General features: G+C 44.0%; 1 protein-coding gene across 4 annotated transcripts in view; it reads right to left on the bottom strand.

Annotated features, from left to right (window-relative positions):
• Positions 1-18,816, bottom strand: part of ATP8B4 (ATPase phospholipid transporting 8B4 (putative)) — a 234,997-nt gene extending 216,181 nt beyond the window's left edge. For all 4 annotated transcript variants that reach the window (XM_037156463.2, XM_037156465.2, XM_037156462.2 and 1 more), the window contains exon 1: positions 18,693-18,816. The gene's annotated coding sequence lies outside the window, so the exon portion shown is untranslated. The remainder of the gene's footprint in view (positions 1-18,692) is intronic.
• Between the last annotated feature and the right edge of the window lie 1,035 nt (positions 18,817-19,851).

Raw genomic sequence — 19,851 nt, 5'->3', positions numbered from 1 at the left:
TGTGAAACCATCTGGTCCAGGGCTTTTGTGTGATGGGAGTTTTTTGATTACTGCTTCAATTTCTTTTGCTGTTATTGGTGTATTTAGATTTTCTGCTTCTTTTTCACTGAGTTTTGGAAGATTGTATTTTTCTAGAAATGTGTCCATTTCCCCTAGGTTTTCAAATATCTTGGCATACAGTTCTTCATAGTAATTTCTTACAATCTCTTCTATTTCTGTGGTATCAGTTGTAATCTCTCCTTTTTCATTTCTGATTGTGTTTATTTGTGTCCTCTCTCTTCTTTTCTTGATGAGCCTACTTAAAGGCTTGTCTATTTTGTTTATCTTCTCAAAGAACCAACTCCTGGATTCATTGATCCTTAAAATTGTGCTTTTAGTTTCTATGTCATTTAATTCTGCTCTAATCTTGGTTATTTCCTTCCTTCTGCTTGCTCTGGGCTGTCTTTGTTGTTGTCCCTCGAGTTCTTGCAGGCGTAGGGTTAGGTTGTTTGTTTGAAATGTTTCTATTTTCTTCAGGTAGGCTTGTATTGCTATAAACTTCCCTCTCAGGACTGCCTTCGCTGTGTCCCGTAAGTTTTGGGTTGTTGTGAGATCATTTTCATTTGTTTCCAGAAATGTTTTGATTTCTTCCCTAATTTCATTCTTGACCCATTTGTTGTTTAATAGCATACCATTCAGTCTCCATGTTTTTGGGTGCTTTGGGTTTTTTTCTTTGGGGTTGGTTTCTAATTTCAGTCCCTTTTGGTCAGAGAAGATGCTTGGTATGATTTCAATTTTCTTGAATTTTTTGAGGCTCGTTTTGTGTCCTATCATGTGGTCTATCTTTGAAAATGTTCCATGTGCATTTGAAAAGAATGTGTACTTAGCTTCTTTGGGATGAAGGGCTCTATATATATCAGTTAAGTCCATTTCATCTAGGGTGTTGTTTAATGCCACAATATCTTTGTTGATAATTTGTTTGGAAGATCTGTCCATTTTTGATAGTGGGGTGTTCAAATCCCCTACTATGATTGTGTTGCTGTCAATATCTTTCTTGAAGTCCTCTAAGATTTTCTTGATATATTTGGGTGCCCCTATGTTTGGTGCATATATGTTTACAATGTTAATGTCTTCTTGGTGGATTCTTCCCTTGAGTATAATGAAATGACCTTCTGGGTCTCTCTTTATAGCCTTTTTTTGAAGTCTATTTTGTCTGATATGAGAATTGCTACCCCAGCTTTTTTTTCTTGTCTGTTTGCTTGGAAAACTTGTTTCCAGCCTTTCACTTTTAGTCTGTGATGGTCTTTTGTCCTGAGGTGAGTCTCTTGTAGGCAGCATATGTGTGGGTCATGTTTTCTTATCCATTGAGCTACTCTGTGTCTTTTGATTGGAGAATTTAATCCATTTACGTTTAAGGTTATTACTGATAGGTACTTATTCATTGCTATTTTTGTACCTGTGTTCCTCTCTGTCTCCCTCTTATCCTTCCTTCCCTTAAAGCAGTCCTTTTAGTATTTCTTGTAGAGCTGGTTTGGTGGAGGCATATTCTTTTAGACTTCTTTTGTCTTGGAAGCTCTTTATTTGGCCATCTATCTTGATTGAGAGCCTTGCTGGGTAAAGTAGCCTTGGTTGTAGGCCTCTGGTTCTCATTACTTGAAATATTTCTTGCCATTCTCTTCTTGCTTGAAGTGTTTCCATTGAGAAGTCGGTAGCTAACCTTATTGGGGCTCCCTTGTATGTTATTTCTTTTTTCTCCCTTGCTGCCTTTAAGATTCTCTCTTTGTCTTGGAATTTTGCCATTTTGATGATGATGTGTCTTGAAGTGGGCCTCCTTGGGTTCCTCTTGGTTGGGACTCTCTGTGATTCCTGGGTTTGTGAGACTTTTTCTCTTATCAAATTAGGAAAATTTTCTATCATTACTCGTTCAAATACGTTTTCTATCCCTTGTTCTTCTTCTTCTCCTTCTGGTATTCCTATTATTCGGATAGTATTACGTTTCATATTGTCTTGCATTTCTCTTAATCCCTCTTCATTCTTTCTGAGCCTCTTTTCATTTTCTTGCTCTTTCTGTGAGATGCTTTCTACCTTGTCCTCCAACTCACTAATCCTATCCTCCGCTTCATCTATCCTACTTTGGAAACTTTCTACTGTGTACTTCAATTCGGAAATTGTATTCTTCATTTCCTCTTGTCCCCTGCTGATAGTTTCCATTTCCTTTTTGATGTTGCTGTAGTTTGCAGAGAGATCATTATAGTTCCCCTGTAGTTTCTGGTAGTTCACTGTGAGCTCTTTGAACTTCGTAATAACCAGTGCTTTGAATTCACTGTCTGTTAGTTGATCAGCGTCTATTTCATCTAACATTCTTTCTGAAGTTTCTGCTTTTTCTTTCATTTGGGGATTGTTTCTTTGTCTTCCCATTGTTTGAGACTCTTCTTGTTAGTCTCTGTTTCCAAAATTGATCTGTTCTGAAACACTGGTTTTATGGTGTAAACTTCTGTGGTATGATCCTTGTGAAGTTCAGTGGTGCAGACTCCTTGAAGTTTCTTGATGCTCTTAGTCTCCACCTACACTCACGCTGGTCCTCGCGCTGGTCCCTGCGTTGGTCCCCTACCACTGCTGAATGTCCCGGCTCTAGTAGCCGCCTCCTCAAGCACCCAGGCCCGTTACTACGGCAGTGGCACAGAGGCTGGGAATGTCCCGGCTCCCGTATCTGGCTCTCTCTGCCACCCAGGGTTGTCACAGGGGCTTGGAGTGTCCCGGTTTCCGTACCTGACTCCCCGGCGTCCAGTCCTGTCTCTATGGCAGTGGCACAGAGGCTTAGAAAGTCCCAACTCCCGTACCTGATTCCCCAGTGTCCAGTCCCGTCACTATGGCAGCAGAACAGGGGCTGAGACAGTCCCAGTTCCCGTAGAGGGATCCTCTGCCACCCAGGGCTGTCTCAGGGGTTTGGAGTGTCCCGGCTTTCGTACCTGACTCCCCGGCGTCCAGTCCTGTCGCTATGGCAGCGGCACAAGATTTGAGAGCTTCCCGGCTCCCGTAGCTGGCTCCTCTGCTGCGTCACAGGGGTTTGGAGAGTCCCGGCTTCCGTACCTGACTCCCTGGCGTCCAGTCCCGTTGCTATGGCTGTGGCACAGGTCTGCAAACCTCCCGGCTCCCGTAGCTGGCTCCTCAGGGTCCAGGCCTGTCTCTATGGCGGCGTCACAGGGGCCTTTGGTGTCCCAGCTCCTGCAACTGACCCTTCCGTTGCCCAGGCCGGTAGCTATGGCATCGGCACAAGGGTGTCCCCGCTCCGGTTCCTGACTCCTCTGTCTCCCAGGACTGTCACAGGGGCTTGGAGTGTCCAGCTTCCGTACCTGACTCCCCGGCTCCCAGGCCTGTTGCTCTGGCGGCAGCACAGGGGCCGAGTGAGACCCAGCTCCAGTAGCTGACTCTGCCGCCGTCTGGTGTTTCAGCGTCGGTCAAAATCTCTGGTCTTTTAATTTCATAAATGCTGGGTAACCGATGGTTTATTGTGCTGTTTCTCTATAGATCTGCCAGGATTTTCACCCATGAGTACAGGAGCTAGTATCGCTCCATCTTACTCCGTTGCCATCTTCCCAGCATTCCTTCCCCTCTGTATCTTTGTGTCTTTACATGGCTTTGCATAAGGAAACCAATCACTGGATGTAGTATGATCTCACTGTAACTTAATTAATTATATTCACAAAGCCTCTGTTTACATATGAGCCCACATTCTGAGATTCTGGATAGACACGAATTTTGGGGCATACTACTGAACTCAGTAAAATGTAAAAGGGTGTTTTAATAAACAGCCTGTATTGAAAATATAGTATGGAATCTAAGGAGATTTTTTATTTGCTGCAAAGAAAGCCAAAGGCCTCCCTTCTTTGGCCAGACTGGACTCCTTTTGCTTGTCTGTGGACATTACATGTATGTTGGGGCCTTGCACACACTACCTAAATGCCCTTCCTCTGCCTTCATTATCTGGGCAAACCTTCCATATCTGTTATGCACTGTGTGTGTCCCTGTAAAATTTATGTGTTGAAATGCCTTGCTTTGGATGGTATTAGGAGGTGGGGCTTTTGTAGGTAATTAGGATTAGATGAGATCACTGGGGCAGGGCCCTCCTCATGAGTGGGATCAGTGCCCTCAAAAGAGAGCTTCTGAGAGCATGTGCAACTTGGAAAAGGGCCCTCCCCACAAAACACCCATGCTGTCACCCTGATCTCAGACTTCCAGCCTTCAGAAACGTGAAACACAAATTTCTGTCGTGTATAAGCCACTCGATCTAGGATGGTTTATTAGAGCAGCCTGAGCAGACTAAGATAACCAACATCTTTCAGGTCTTCCCTGCATTACCACTTCCTCTGGGAAGCCCCTTTGGAGACTCTCTAAGAAATCTGGAACTCCTCTGAGCTCCCATAAGATGCTGCACTTCCTCATTATGACACATCACATGCTATAATCGTCACCTGTCCACTTCTCTGGGCCGCCAGTACCTGAAAGTGGCAACTCAATGTCCCGCACATAGCACTGGACAGAGCACAGAATATAAGGGTTCACACCCCCTGTGATGGGTACCCAGGACCTGATGAAGAGCTGTACTCAACTTCTTTGGGCCTCAGCTTCTTCATCTATAAAATAAGAAGCTCAGACTACAGTGTCTATGCAACCCTTTTGAATTTAACATTACATAATGATAATGTAATGTTAAATTAGGAGGTAAGACCTCCTAATAGCTACGCAGTACTTGTTATGTTCTAAGTGCTTTACATGCAGTTACGTAGTTCATTCTTAGAACAATCCTGTGGGGGTTGTCTTGTTGCAGATAAGGAATCGGAGAAAGAGATATTAAGAAACTTTCATATGCTTGCAGAGCTAGAAGGTGTCAGAACTAGAACTTGAACCTGGCAGTCTGCTTCTGCAATCTATGTGCCTAAACTGTCTCCTATCTCTGCTTTTGTATAATGAACCCTCCTTTCGTTCCATATAAGAGCTAATGCGAATTTATGCATACCCAAGAGCCTAAATGTGTCTGATCTCCACAGATGCACTAGAAACATAAATTCTAGTTCGCTACAATTCGATAAATTAAGAGAGCAGTATTCAAATATCCTATGATTTCATTTTAACACCAATATCTAAAAGCATTGGTATACTTCCAAAGTCTCTTCTTCAAACTCTTAGTAATACTACTATGAATGATACTAATAATATTTATGTGTATAATTAATAGCAATTATAATTAGTAGCACTTAAAAATAAAGATTGTAAAATAAGGTCACTACTATTTTTTTAATACTCTCACATACTTTCTCAGCACTTGAAACAAAAATATTTTATTCTGGAAATTTTAATGATTCTATTTATAACAAACCAAAGTTTTATCAAGTTTATTTTGTCCTTTTGGTTATTTTTAAAAGTTAATGCTAAAAACCACTAGTTCTGTGCTGAGTTATAACAATCACACTGTAGTAGCCATACAGCAACTGGCTTCAGATTTGACATCCAAAAAAACTGACCTGAAAATAGACAAGTTATTCACAATATTGAGACATAGGTTATAATATTAAATAATTAGTATCCTGTATGATGAGTTGTATGATTTGCATAATAAAAATTACAGAACCAGCTGTAAGCTTAAGTTTGTGTTAATTGTGTTAATTAGACATGGGTTCTTACGTTGAAATGATAGAGTTTAGTAGAAGAAATAAAACATAACATAAATTATTATGACAAATTTTGCTGTTATAGGTGCCCTTATAAAGGTAGAAAGAAAGTTGTGATGGAAAGGGGTATAGAGCAAGAAGAGGCCCCAGATCAGGGGAGACTTTAGAGAACAAAAAGCATCTGCCCTGGGCCCGGAAGCTTTGGTGTGATTTATGTTCACACACAACAATAAGGAATGAAAGCCATCCAGAGAAAGAGAACAGTGGGAGCAAAGTCAGAGAAGTCAGAAAACACAGTATCTGCAAATGTCGTTAAATACAATGCTTCCATATGTCTGGAAAATAGAGCACATAGAAGAGGATAATGGGAACTAAGGAAGAAAAACATATGCTAGGGTTAAACTATATCCTCTTAGCATTATCTTGTTAAGTGAAAATAGTACATGAAGGCAATGTCAGTAGGAAGGGAGAAAAAAGTATAGAGTGAAGAAGTATACCCCCAAAAATAGAATCAATAACACTTGGCAATGGGGAGGAAAAGGTAAGGGGGGAAAGTCCAAGGTGATGGAAAGTTCTGAGCCTTAATGGTTAGGAGAATGTTGGAGACATTGACAAAAACTGGGAGAGAGAAGGCGGACAAAGTTCTAGTCCATCTATGTGAGGTCTATGTACCAGTCTTGCTAGCTCATCACCAAGCAGGAGGAGAGGACTTTTCAACAGTCATCCCGTGACTCCTCAGAAGTGAGGGTGGAGTTATTTTTGCTCTCACAGCTGTAGAACAGCACCTGCACATCATTAGCCAGGTCCCTCAGGAGGCCTGAATGTTCGGGTGGGCTGTCTCAAAGGACAATCTCAACTTGAACCTCAAAATGAAACCTTAGAGGAAAGTTCTCAGGGTTTTATGTTCCTACTCTCTGGCCCTTCGCGTGTTGAAACCTGAACGCTCTCTTTTCTCTTTTGGAGATGTAATTGTGACACATTCATTTCTAAACTTTCTGTTTCATCTAAGAAAAGCACATTAAATATTTAATATGACAAACTCTCAGCTTATGGGTTGACCAAGGAGGTACTCTAGATTTCATCATCTGGATTTCACACTCTGTCAGTGTTCTGAAGGGTCTTTCCGTATGGCTTTCAATCCTCTAACACTCCACCATAACTTGATGGTATCACACTTCCAAGAACCTTTTGTTTTAACCCTGTTCCCATGAATCATTTTCACTGTGGTTTGTGGGAATTGCTTGAGATACACTCAGAGCATTTTACATGTCCCATCTGTCCATCAAGACTTCTTCGGGTGACATTTCCAGTGCACAGTTATCTATGCTCCTGGATATTCTTTCATATTTAAAACAATCTGGTCACAATTTGCATAATACTACAAAAGCATGGGAACAAATGGTTTGAACACCCAAGTGCAGGAATTCCACATGGGACTTGAGCAACACAATAATCGGATGCTTTCCTCTAAGCAGTGAATTGAAGTCTACCTCCTGGACATATTTTCAGAGGTCATCATCATTGAAACCTGATATAGATAAAATGGTAACTAAACACCGATGCCTTTGGCCCTAAGCACCATTAAGACAAATGTCCTCAGCTCCTTTTGGATCTAACCAGGAAACTTCCAATCCAGTTAAGAGAACACAGATGTGACTTCAAAGGGCCTGAAAAAAGTGTAAATTCTCACTGATAAACTTCATCTCCCCAACATTGAACTGTGTGGTCCTCAGACATTTAATAGTTCTCTCACATGCATTTCAATGAAAGGCGAAGCTACTTTATTTAATCCAGCTTGTGTGGAGACTCTCTTCTTCTACACTATGGATACAAACCTGACATCTGAATGCACACAACTAGTAGCAGCGATTCTTCCTGGACCTCCTGATTGTGTCGGTTACTATGAAGCTAACCATGCCCATTCCATCCTGGAGTTTAAATAAACAGGACCACCACTCTCTGCTCTTGGCCCAGGATTTATAGGGGCCGTGTGTCTGGCACTCAGGAAGATGTTGGCTTGCTCTCACCAGTGATTAGATATACAACATTGTCATATAATTTTCGGGTTTTTCAAAGACTTCAAAGCTCACAGCCTTCTGTGAACTTGCTATCTGGGCATGTTTATCATGGCATTGAATAAAGGGAGGCGTGTTATGCAGAAACTTCAAATTGGGAGCACTCCACAAACGCATTCTGTATGTCTATAAAATGTCCAGGGAAAAAAACGAAAAGTTCGCTCAGTCTACCACCCATACAGGGATGGAGCCAGGCCACAGAAAATGGGGCTTAAATGTTGGTTTGGAGGGGCTGTTTGATTTTTCCATGATCAAGATATTTTATCCTAATTGTTTCCTTTGCTAAATGAGCGGTGCTCAATTGGTAAGTAGTAATGAGTTTACTTCCTCCTCTCTCTCTCTTTTGAAAGTGACCAGATGCCCCGTCTAGGAGAATGATCCTTGTGACACGGTACTGAGGACACAGAGCAGGCCTTGTGCGTCTTAAGAGGCCCTGTGGCGTAAGAGTAAAAGTGGGGGCTCTGGAGTCAGGCTTGGCTGTGGATGAACCCTGGTGCTGCCACTTTGCAGCCAAATACCACTGGATAGTTACCCTATGTGTGTCAGTTGCCTCATCTGTAACATTGGAATGATAATAATAGAACCTACCTCATCAGGCTGCAAGCACTGAACATGGCCTACTACGTGGAAAGTGTTCTGTGAATATTATTTTATTCTTATCACTGAAATATGGGACAGGAGAAATCAAAGTACTCTTTTTCAGTTCAGGGATTAAGCTCTAAAGGAGCAGTAAAACTTGTCTTCTTGTGGTTGTGAATTCTGTCTCCCTACAGCTTTGGTTCATACTTTACTGGAGCACTTCCAACGCTTCCCTGCGTTGAGCACTGTGCGAGAGGCGCCTCATGCACGCGGTAGCCACAGAATCAAGCACCCTATTAGCGCTGATCTTCCCAAACATACTTTCCCATTCGTGCTCTGGTTATGCTTCATCCATCCAGTGAGAACCCACTCTGTGCCAACCCATAGGCTATGCAAATGCAACTGCCCAACATCCCTAGCTCTTACCCATTGATAAGTAAATTTTTCTAGAAAGCAGCATTTTGAGAGATGCCTAGATTTTCTATGTTGGCCAGAACTGTCTGTGTAAACTTACCCCCAAGGATGACAAATTATTTATCTTTCTGTGCAGTGCTGTGTCCTTTAAATACCAAGCGTCACAGTGCATCATCATGACTCACACGTGATCAATCACCAATTGACGTTTAAATAGCCTGACTAACCACCAGCAGCATTTGGCAGCTTCTGAGACTGTGCTCTTGGGTTGGGATCTGAATTGCTGTCTCTGAAATGCAAAACAAAGAACTGAGGTACAAGAGAAGTCCCATTTTGTGTCCCTCTTCACCAAGAAGCTTCTGCTGCCTCACCCTTGTTAACAACGCTCACCGCGCTCCTCCGGTGAAGTGACACCATGGCCCTGGGAGTTGTGTACAGGCAGAGGGGGAGTGAAAGAAATCTGACCTTTACTACCAAGTTCACCACTTCAGCGATCTTTCCACTATCCCACACCTGGTGACAAGATTTCTAGATTTTCCACTCAACTGTTCTTTTGCCCCAGTTCCCACTGATCCACTTAATTATGGGTATTTTGGTAAAGGCTGTGCGCACAGTGTGCCAACTCTAACCCTCATCTCAGCATAGCCCTGGCCACTGGCTGAGCAAATCGGTCGCATCGCCATCCTTCTGCAGTCTTGTAAGCCACACCAGGACCGTCTCTCTCCCAGGCTGGTGGTGTGAGGGCGGACAGTGCCGCCTTCCTGGACCGCAGCCTGGGGGCGCACAAAGCACCTCATGTTGTAGACCGTGGGACGTGGTCCTCCCATTTCCAGGAATGTACATGAAGAAATGAGCAAAGAGGTGGCCAAGGTGTGTGTGTGCCATGAGCAAGGACAAGGGATCACTGGTCCATATACAGGCATATATAAAAGTGAGTGAAACGGTGTTCAGTCATCAGTTAGCCACACTAGACACCCTAAACAGCACCGCCACCCACTGTGGGCCAGGTACTGGACTGGAAAACACAACGCCAATGATGAATTCTCACATAAGAAGTGTCTCTTGTAAACTCAATACCCCAACATGTCAATAGAAATTCAAAACAAATATAATATTTGAGATAATCAAACCATTCTGTATTTTGACTGTGGTAATAGATCCTCAACTGTATGCATTTATCCAAACTCATAAAGAATGAGTTATATTGTGTATAAATAAAAAGGGAATAAAGCTTTAAAAAAAGAAGTATATTTTATAAAGTCAAGCAAATTTCACTGACTGTAAATATCCCAATTTCAAAACAGAAATTAGGAAGGAAATTTTTAAATTAAAATATCACTTTCCAGACACTTTTTATTTATCCTTTTTTCCTTCGCTTTTCTCTTACCACCATCATCTCCTCTTCCACCCTGTACAAAGTTGGTCTGCATTGGAAATCTTTGTTTTCTAAGCCAAAGTTGGCATAAACAGGACTCAGTTCCTGGTATGAGGGACACTGTGTAAATAAATAGGGTAACTGAATGTGCCTGTTCTATAGATGTGTCAATATTTCCTCAAGTGACTTTGGTATACCAGCGTGAACCTAATAGTCCAAATATTAGGTAGTTCTTACTGTTACAAATTTGAACTTGAGAAAATTTCACTGATTATCCTAGACTATACAGAGTAGTTGTAAACAAGTATTTTTGTTAGAAATCACATTTTTATCTTGAGTCCTGGAGTTCACCAGCACAGCAAGATGTTTTCTGCCTGATGGGCAGATAGATATTAAAGTTGGACAAGCACACACAGGTGGTGTCTTGTAGAGAAGATAACACAAAATAGAGGGCGAGATTATCCCACAGGGCTTCTCCAGAAGCACCTAACAGTGTGAAACCAAGATCCCACTATTCAGGGCTGCGTGTCCAGCCTCCTCTGCCCACAGGCTCTTTGACTGAGCCCTTACCTGAGAGATCCCAGAACCAGTCTCATTCTTTCCTGATCCTGCACTCTTTTGTCTTACTGAAAATAAGTCTCAAGGTTCATACAATTTTCCGGCACCCTGTAATTCTTTATATGCTTTTAACTATTTACTTAACTGCTTGTAATTTTTTGTTCGTTTGAGGTTTTGTTTTGTTTTTTAAATTCACGGAGTTTATTCTAAAGAGAAACACAGGTGAGTTTTCTAGTTATTGGAGAGTGATCTTTAGAAAGGGCATTATTATTATCATGAGCATCCTTCACTCTACAGTCAGAAAGTTTCCTTTAAGTCAGAAAACAGGTTTTGGTGTCCGTTTTATTGAGGTAACTCTGGTTCGCAGCATTGTATAACTTTCTTATGTACAACACTATAATTCGATATCTGTATGCACTACATGATGCTCACCACTGCAAGTCCAGTTTCCATCCGTCTCTCTACAATTGACCCCCTTTCTTCCTTCCCCCTCCCTTCACCCACTTCCCCTCTAGGAACCACCAGCCTATTGTCTGCCTCGATGTGTTTGTTTTGGGGGTTTTTGTTGTATTTTTTTCTATATTCCACATATGAGTGAAATAATACAGCATTTGTCTTTCTCCATCAGACTTTTGTCACTTAGCGTCGTACACTCAAAATCCATCTGTGTTGTTGCCAATGGCAATACCTCAGCTTTTTATGGCTGACTAGTATTCCATTGTGTATATATATATGTGTGTGTGTGTGTGTGTGTGTGTGTGTGTGTGTGTGTGTATGCATATGTTTGTCTTTTTTGGAAAAACATCTATTCAGATCCTCTGCCCACTTTTTAATTGGATTGGTTTGTTTGTTTGTTTGTTTGTTTTGTTGAGTTATGTGAGTTTTTTATGGATGTTGGATATTAACCCCTTATCAGACTGAGTATTTGCAAATATTTTTTTGCATTGGATACATTAACTTTATAATTATTTGATGGTTTCCTTTATTGTACAAAAACTTTTTAGTTGGGTGTAGTATCATTGTTCATTTTTGCTTTTGCCTCCCTTGCCTTTGGATTCAGGTACACAAATCCATTGCTAAGGCCAATGTCCAGGTACATGGAACTGCTTCATGTGCTGTGGGGAATGTAGCCCAGCCCCTGATTTGGAAAACCAACAGGAATGAAGTCAGCACACAGGATACACACCCAAAGATAAGTTCTCCAGTGGGGAATCAGGCCTGCACTGTACCTAGGCTGCTATGAGGCCTGCTTTTACTAAAATTCCCTCACCCTGAATTGAGGCAGAAAGTGCTTACTGCATATCTCTAAAGTAACTTCCTAAAGTCAGTGCTAAACCTCCCAAGTGTGGAGTGTAACCAGTTCAACCACTTCTCCCCTTGATCTGCAACCTCCTTCTCTTTGAAGTAATTAGCAAGATTCTTTCCTTTGTTATCTGTTAAAGGTAATCGCCTACAGTGAACCTGGGCATAGTAAATGAGGACCATACTCGATGTAATGTACCCAGAAAAGCATTAAAAGCCTGTCCAGACAGGGGTCGCCGCCCTCTCTCACTTAGAGAGTGGCCATGCCATCCCTTTTTCTCCACAGGATTTCTGTAGTCCATGTGAATTTGTTCATCGCAGCCACAACACACAAACTCCACAGGCCGGAGTCCACACCATCCAGGAGCTTGCCACCCTTGCTTCCTTCCATGTGCTTTACGGTTTCAGGTCTTACATTCAACTCTTTGGCTCTGAACATTTTTGTGGGAAGTGGGGGAGCTGTTTAATTTGTTTCAATCTCCTTACTAGTAATCTGTCTCTCATTTTTCCTATTTCTTTATGATTCAGTCTTAGAAGGTCATATGATTCTAAGAATTTATCTATATCTTCTAGATTTTATAATTAGTTGGCATACAGCTGTCTACAGTAGTCTCTCATGATCCTTTGTATTTTTGTGGTGACCATTGTAACTTGACTTGAATTTCTGATTTCATTTATTTGCACCTTCTCTCTTTTTTTCTTAGTCAGTCTAGCGACATGTTGTCAATTTGGTTTATCTTTTCAAAGAACGAGCTCTTCATTCACTGATCTTCTCTATTTTCTTTTTAGTCTCTCTTTCATTTGTTTCTACTCTGAGTTTTATTATGTCCTTCCTTCTACTGACTTTGGGGTTCATTTGTTCTTACTCTTCCTCATTCTCGTAGGACTAAGTGTAGATTATTTGAGATTTTTCTTCTTCCTGGAGGTAGACCTACATTACTATTAACTTCCCTTATAGAACCACTTTTGCTGTCTCATAGGTTTTGTTGTGTTAAATTTTTGTTTTCATTTGTCTCTATGTATTTTTATGTCTCCTTTGTTTTCTTCATTGACCAATAGTTGTTAAATAGCATGTTACTTAATATTCACATATTTGTGATTTTTCCAGTATTATTCTTGTAGTTTATTTCTAGATTCATGCTGTTGTGGTTGGAAAAGATGCTTGATAAGTTCTCAGTCTTATATTTATTGAGATTTGCTTTGTGTCCCAAGGTATGGTCAGTCCTTGAGACTGTTCCCCGTGTACTTGAGAATGCGTGTTCTGCTGCTTTGATGCGTTGCTCTATTAAGTCTGTCCAGCCTAACACGTCATTTAAGACTGACATTTCCTTGTTGACCTTTCGTGTGGATGATCTATCCATTGATGTAAGCAGGGTGGTAAAGTTTCCTATTATTATTGTACTGCTGCCAGTGTCTGCCTTTAGGTCTGCTAACAGTTGCTTTATATATGTTAGTGCTCCTAGGTGGGGTGCATATACATTGATAAATACTATGTTTCCTTGATGAAGTGTCCCTCTAGCATTATATAATGTTCATATTTGTCTCTTGTTACCTTCTTTGACTTGCAGCCCACTTTGTCTGATGTAGGTGTGGCTACATTCTACTCACTTTCATTTGGTTACCATTTGCTTGGAGTCTCATCTGCTGCTAATGACACCAGGTCTGTGGGTGCTGAGGGCTGGGATGTTGCACTGTCACTGATGGAGGAGGAGGGAGACCTAGGTCACCAATGCCATCACAGCTCCTGGAGCCTCAGGTGCGGCCACATTTTCTGGAGTCTCAGGTTGTGGGCTCTGCCGTCACTGCTCCTTTGGTTCCACTGCCTCCATGAGGTCCAATCCACCCACTTTCAGACGCACGTATGTGTGGATCTCTCAGGCATCCTGGCATCCTGGCACACCGAGCATCCCGGTGTGGCGTGCAAAGCATCCTCTTCGAGGCCCCTGGATGTCCAATTGATTTTAACTTGAAGGGGAGAGACAAAGAGGATGACTCATGTTGTCATCGCGCTGACATTCAATGAGGTCTGTGTCCTCCTTGAGGCTCTAAGCTCCTCGGAGAAAGAGATTGTACCTGTCTGGTTCACAGCTGCATCTTCAGTGACGAGCCTGACGCCTGACATGTCGTTGGTGCTCAACAAATCTCGTTCCTGGGATATATGATTTATAATAAGAAATATATATTTGGTTCCTAAAACCCTTGGAATTTCATAAGTGATGAGAGCAATACAGATGTTTTGTCTTTCTTTATGTTAATGATGTGACTTTTGAAAGCACCTAAGGATGGAAGCTGGTTGACAGGAGAGCCAACCATGTGCTTAGAGGGTTGGAACTTACAGTCCCACCCCCGATCTCCAGGTTACCCTAAAAGCCGAGTAACTTTCTCTCCCATGCCCAGTCTCTTGTGCCAGCCTCAGCCTGGAACCCTTGAAGACTAGAGCTGTAGTTTGCTCTCACTGGGCCATCCCATCCTCCGGGGACTGAAGTTCAGTCCCTCAGGCCTCTGAATCCTGCTGGTCCCCACCTCCCTCCCAGTGTCACTACTCTCTTCACTCCCCACGGCTGCATCCTCTCCCAGGTGTGGACCCCGTCCCCTCAGGCTGCATCCATATGCCAGGTCCTGGCTCCTCCTTGTCCGGTTCCTTTTCCTGCCAACAGAGCTCCAGTGCTCAGTGTGGAGACCTAAAAAGAAATTCTTAGCAAATACACCCTCAAAGTACCTCCGAATCAAAAACCTAAGACAGTGTGGAGAAAAGTACTGCCACCCACTATAATGTACGCAACTGTCCTAAACTCCAGTGAAAGGTTCCGTAAGAGCACTTAGCACACAGCCTACTGCGGAACATGATTCATTCACAAATATGCACTGAAATAATTTTAAAATCACAAACAAAGCAAAATTTTAGGCATGTTGAAACAATGCAAATGGAAAACGTGAAACAATGACCAGTGGCCACTTTGTCCAGAGGGGCCTCAGGAGAGAGCAACAATTGCCGGTGGTTGCACAGTGGTAGTGGCAGGCGGCCTTGATGTGTCCGCTGTGAGCGAGTCAGGATTATCTGAGATCTTCAGCATAAACTTGTAACAGAGTCGACATCCTCCTCTTAAAGATGAGAAAATGGAAGCTAAGCAGTGCCCCCAGTGCAACACAGCGAAGAGCCGAAGATCTGAACCCGTGTCTCCCTGGGACCAAAGGCTGTGTTTTATCCCAACGGCGCACTGCCTTCAGGAGAAGAGTGTGCTGCCGGGTGAGAGCACCTGGACAGAAGTAGGGAGAAGGAGCTTCTGTGCGAGGCAGGTATCATGTCCAGGATGAGCACAGGGTACAATGTGTCAAGTCTATTTGTCGGGCAGGGGTGAGAAATACACTTGGGATGGTTGCAATGTGTGAGTTTGGTGAATAAACAGAAAACCATTTGGCCCTGACTGGTGTGGCTCACGTGGCTGGGCATCATCCCACAAAGCAAAGGGTCACAGGTTCAGTTCCCAGTCAGGGCACATGCCTAGGTTGTGAGTTTGGTCCCCAGATCAGGGCGCATGCAAGAGGCAACCAATTAATGTTCCTCTTTCACATGGACATTTCTCTCCCTTTCTCCCTCTTTTCCCCTCTTTCTAAAAAATTAATTAATTAAAACTTTGAAAAGGACAACTATTTGAGGGTGTTTCAAATAAAAAAAGGATAAGAATTTAAATCTAATAGCACGGGCTTCGAAAAGCTTACACAGCCTTTTGAATTGGATGTTGACGAAGAGAATTCTTTATTGGAAGCTGGGTGCAGGGTGTTATGAGTGAGGAGAGTGGGAGCAGGGGACCCGGTTAGATCCTGTGTGGGGGGCCACGGGAGAAACCAGGGGAAGAAGAGGAAGGAAAAGGAGGGGCCGAGGAGGACGGGCAGCTCCGCAGACGGCAGGTGGGAACGGCAGGAAGGGGCCGTCTGTGGGGAAAGGAGCCCGCCGAGAGAGATTGCAGAAGCGTATTCTCATTAGCTGGGAAGAGACTTGTGTGACCTCAATCACAGTGATCTGGGTGGAGTGAAAAGGGCAGGAAAGAGACAAAGTCTAAGAGAAAAACTGAGGCTGGAGTCAGTTATTCTAGACACTTGCTCTCAAATCCTACAAGGAAAGTGAGATGAACTGGACAAGGGAAAAGAACATTTTTTTCTGGTGTAATTGGGAACTCGAATACGACAGAGAAAGAACGAAAGGGTTGGAAGGACGAATACGTTGAGCCCTCCCTGATGTTTAGGAGACCCCTCCGGTAATCATGACAACTTAGGGTAAAGGTGCGCTCACAGCTTTCCAAGTGGCAGAGCCCACCTAGCGCGTGCCCAGCCAGCCGGCCACTGGAGGACCCGACGCCTGTCTTCTCTCTCAGCAGCCCCGGCCCCCGCAGCCTTTGTGAAGTCACTCACAACCCATTTCCTGATGCACCACGTGCAAACAAGATTCCTCCTCCCATCTGCCCGGGCACTGTCTCAATCAGCCCTGTGAGCTCATTAAACATTGCTTGGTTGGTGACCTTACAGAGCAGTTGTGAGAATGTAGATAAGAAAACCGGTGGGAAGATTTAAAAGTACTATGAATGTCATTGCTCAGTAAATGCCTTGCCAAAGTAGATCGATAGGTATCATGTGTGCCAACATGATTTTATTTATGCTAGTTTCTGAGTTCAAAGCGCTCATGGAGTAAAACAGCGCACCCTGCTTCTCCGGGGGAAATTATTTGCATGTAAGTTTTAGTGTGTTGAGAGCTCTGGTTCCTCGATATGCCCCCGAATAAATTACAAGAGAGTCAACAGGGGAACTTTTAAAAACATGGAGACACTCGGGCCCCACTCCTGGAGATACTGATTCTGTAGTTCTGGGGTCAGTCTGGGGGAGTCTGTATTATTTGAAGTTCCTAAGATGATTCTAACACGCAGGCAGCTTTGGGAAGTATTAACTGAAAAGGTTTTACAAAAGGACTGCTCTCTCAGACAATTATTAGACAGTCCTCAAAAGAGCAAAAGCCCTCCAGTACCTTTTAGAAGCCTACCCTGGAAGGGCCTGTGGGTCAGAGCTTCCCTGGCCCAGTCCCTGTGAGGCCCCAGAACACCCTTGGTGCACACCTGCTCCCCGAGCCCCCTTCTCTGCTGCTCTTCTCTCATTTCCTCAAAGCCGCCTCCACCCACCCAGCCCTCAGGGTCCTGCCGGCCTCCTCAGGACCAACTGCACCAAGGGCAGCCACCTCCTCTTCCTCTCCCTGCTTCCCTGTCCCTGTGGATAAGCACACAGGCCCTGTCCCGTTTAAGAGACATTAATTGATGATTACTGCAAAGGAGAAGGAAAACAAAAGGCAAGAAACTCGGGGAAGAACTAAAGGTTCCAGGCTCCAAGGCTTTACCACCAGGCTCCGGGCCGTGGTTTTTGATTCCCAACAGAGAGATTGAACGAGAGGGGAATTTTTGAGTAAAAAGCTGGGAAGAAGGTTCTGGTGACTTAGGAGGATCCCGGGTTTACCTGACACAGACACACAGAACCTGAAGCTGCATATAGAACAACATCCTCTGGGAAAACAAAAGGAAACAAAACAAAAACTAAACACCCAAAACCCTCCTATCACACAAACAAGAGGGAAACCCGTCGGGCTGGGAGGAGAAGCTGAGACACAGTTTCACCATAAACTTCACACACACACACACACACACCCCGGCCCGGAGACTCATGATAGAGAGGAACTCAAAGCGAAGTGATTCTCCTGGAGGAGTAAAGGGTTTGAGGCCCACATCAGGTGACTTTTCAGGTTGTCACCTGATAGGAGAGCTCCCAACACTGTGAGCTGTGAAAACCAGTGGGGCTTCCCCACGACAAGATCCTTGGGCTCTCGGGACCGAGAAAGGACCCTGAAAGCACCCGCTTGCCTTGCTCAGACTCACCTGCCCCAGGGCTCACCTGCCTCCCCTTCTTAAGCAGCCAACGTAAGTGAATGAGGCTCTTAAAATAGGCCCGAGGGGCAGGCATCCAATTCAGCGCATATCTAAGAGCCTGCATTTTTTTTTAATGCTACATTTCTCTCTCCTGCCCCCTCCCCCCTCCAACCCTTCCTGTGGGCTGGATCTACACACTGTCCCTCTGCCTGATTCCAGCCAGCAGGTGTCATCCTCATGCTCACTGCCCACCCTCCCCGCCCCGCCTCCCCCTGCCCCTGCACAGTATCTACCAAAGGGGAGCCTTCACAGGTCTTGCTGTCCCAAAAGCATCAAGAAAAAAATAACTTGTTACATACATGGGAGCCCCCATAAGACTATCATTGCTATTAAACTGGTCTTAAAAGAAATGTAAAGGAACTTTTTTATGTTGAAAACAAAGGGTGCTGATTAGTAACAAGAAAACATCAAAATATAAATCTCACTGGAAAAGATAAATGTATACTAAAGGTAGCGGATCGATCACTTTTAAATCCAACAGGAAAACCTACAGCATAGAGAGCCAACATCCAGCATGATATTGCCGGTGGAAATAAGAAGGAGGGGGAAAAGTGAAAGACATTCGTGAAAAGAATTCTCTAACCATGATGTACTATTTTTGCATTCACAATGAAGTCATGTTTTCCTTCATTTCATCCTGAAACAAGAAATAATATTGATGGTATGACTTGCAATTATCCACATTTTTTTACATCTTTCCCCTTATCCACAGTGTCCACCTTTCCCCAATCACAAACTCATACCTACTATTTTCTTCAGCACTTTTAAAAAAACTCACCTACTCCTGGAAGCCCTCTCTGACTGGTTCCAGGTAAAGGGATCGCTCCTCCCCTCCACACTTATGGAAACGGTTGGTTCTGTGTCACGTTACACCAGTGAATCTCGTGCTTGGTCTTGTTACATCAGCTCTGGGGACTGGCTGCCTTGTCACTTCCTCAGATCAAGATCCCTCACGCCCGGCTCCGCCCAGTGCTCTCAGAAGCCCCGTGTGGACCTCATCATCCACTTAGAAAATAGAAAGCAACAAAATAACAGGGTGGAAACCAGGGGGATCCTGTAGCTTGGCAAACCTGGCTTGCGGGTTCCAGGTTTCTTCCCAAGCTCTCAAATACGTGACCTTTGGCAGTGAGACTAATTGTAGACCTGCCTAGCTGATGGAATGAGCCTGCAAATGGAAAGATACTTAGTTCCTGTAGCCTAACGGAGCCATGAAAGGCTGTGACTGGTATTGCTACCGTCAGTGTTTAGCTAGATATTAATAACGGGAAAGAGAGCAAAGGGAACTAAACACTGAGCTCAATAAACTGGGAAGCAGAAGTCTGCTCACTCAGCCAGGAAGCTACGGCCGCACACTCCAGGGGACCACAGCGCTGTGCTCCTCCAAGGGAATTAACACCCACTGCACCAGACTGTTGGGGGCACAGGCGAAGGTGCTGGACTGTGGAGGCCTGTCCGTCTAAGTGCAGGTGTGGACCCATGGGAAGCTGATTGGTCAGTCTGAGGAAGCACCTAGTCCATCCGAAACCCAAGCTCCCAGTTATAACCCCAGGGGAACAAAGAAACTCTCGCTCTCACGCTCTCTCTCTTGCCCGTGACCTACTCATGCTCGGCGCACTCACCTGCTCTCTCCACGTGGCCCCTGGCCTCCAGGAGGCAGCCTGGATACTGAAGCACCACAGTGGTCTGCAGCCAGAAACACATACTAAGCTAGCCAGGTGACGGACTGGGTTGTAATATGGAACATACACTCTGGGCAGCGGTCTTCATCCTGACCTACTGAAGACAACCTTGGACTATTCCCACAGTGAGACAGACAGAGATGGGACATTGGAAACCAGGGGCGAATCCCCTTAATTGTACATCACCAGTAAACCATTCCACAGGGCCACGTCCTCCACGAGGGCCTCGGGAAATTCTTTTCCTTTACATACTGCAAG

The sequence above is a fragment of the Artibeus jamaicensis genome, unplaced genomic scaffold (assembly GCF_021234435.1).
Source record: "Artibeus jamaicensis isolate MK-2021 breed Jamaican fruit bat unplaced genomic scaffold, CSHL_Jam_final contig_548, whole genome shotgun sequence".
Classification (NCBI taxonomy): Eukaryota; Metazoa; Chordata; class Mammalia; order Chiroptera; family Phyllostomidae; genus Artibeus; species Artibeus jamaicensis.
Note: the sequence above shows the minus strand (reverse complement) of the source record. Positions and strands in the feature narration are given on the sequence as shown.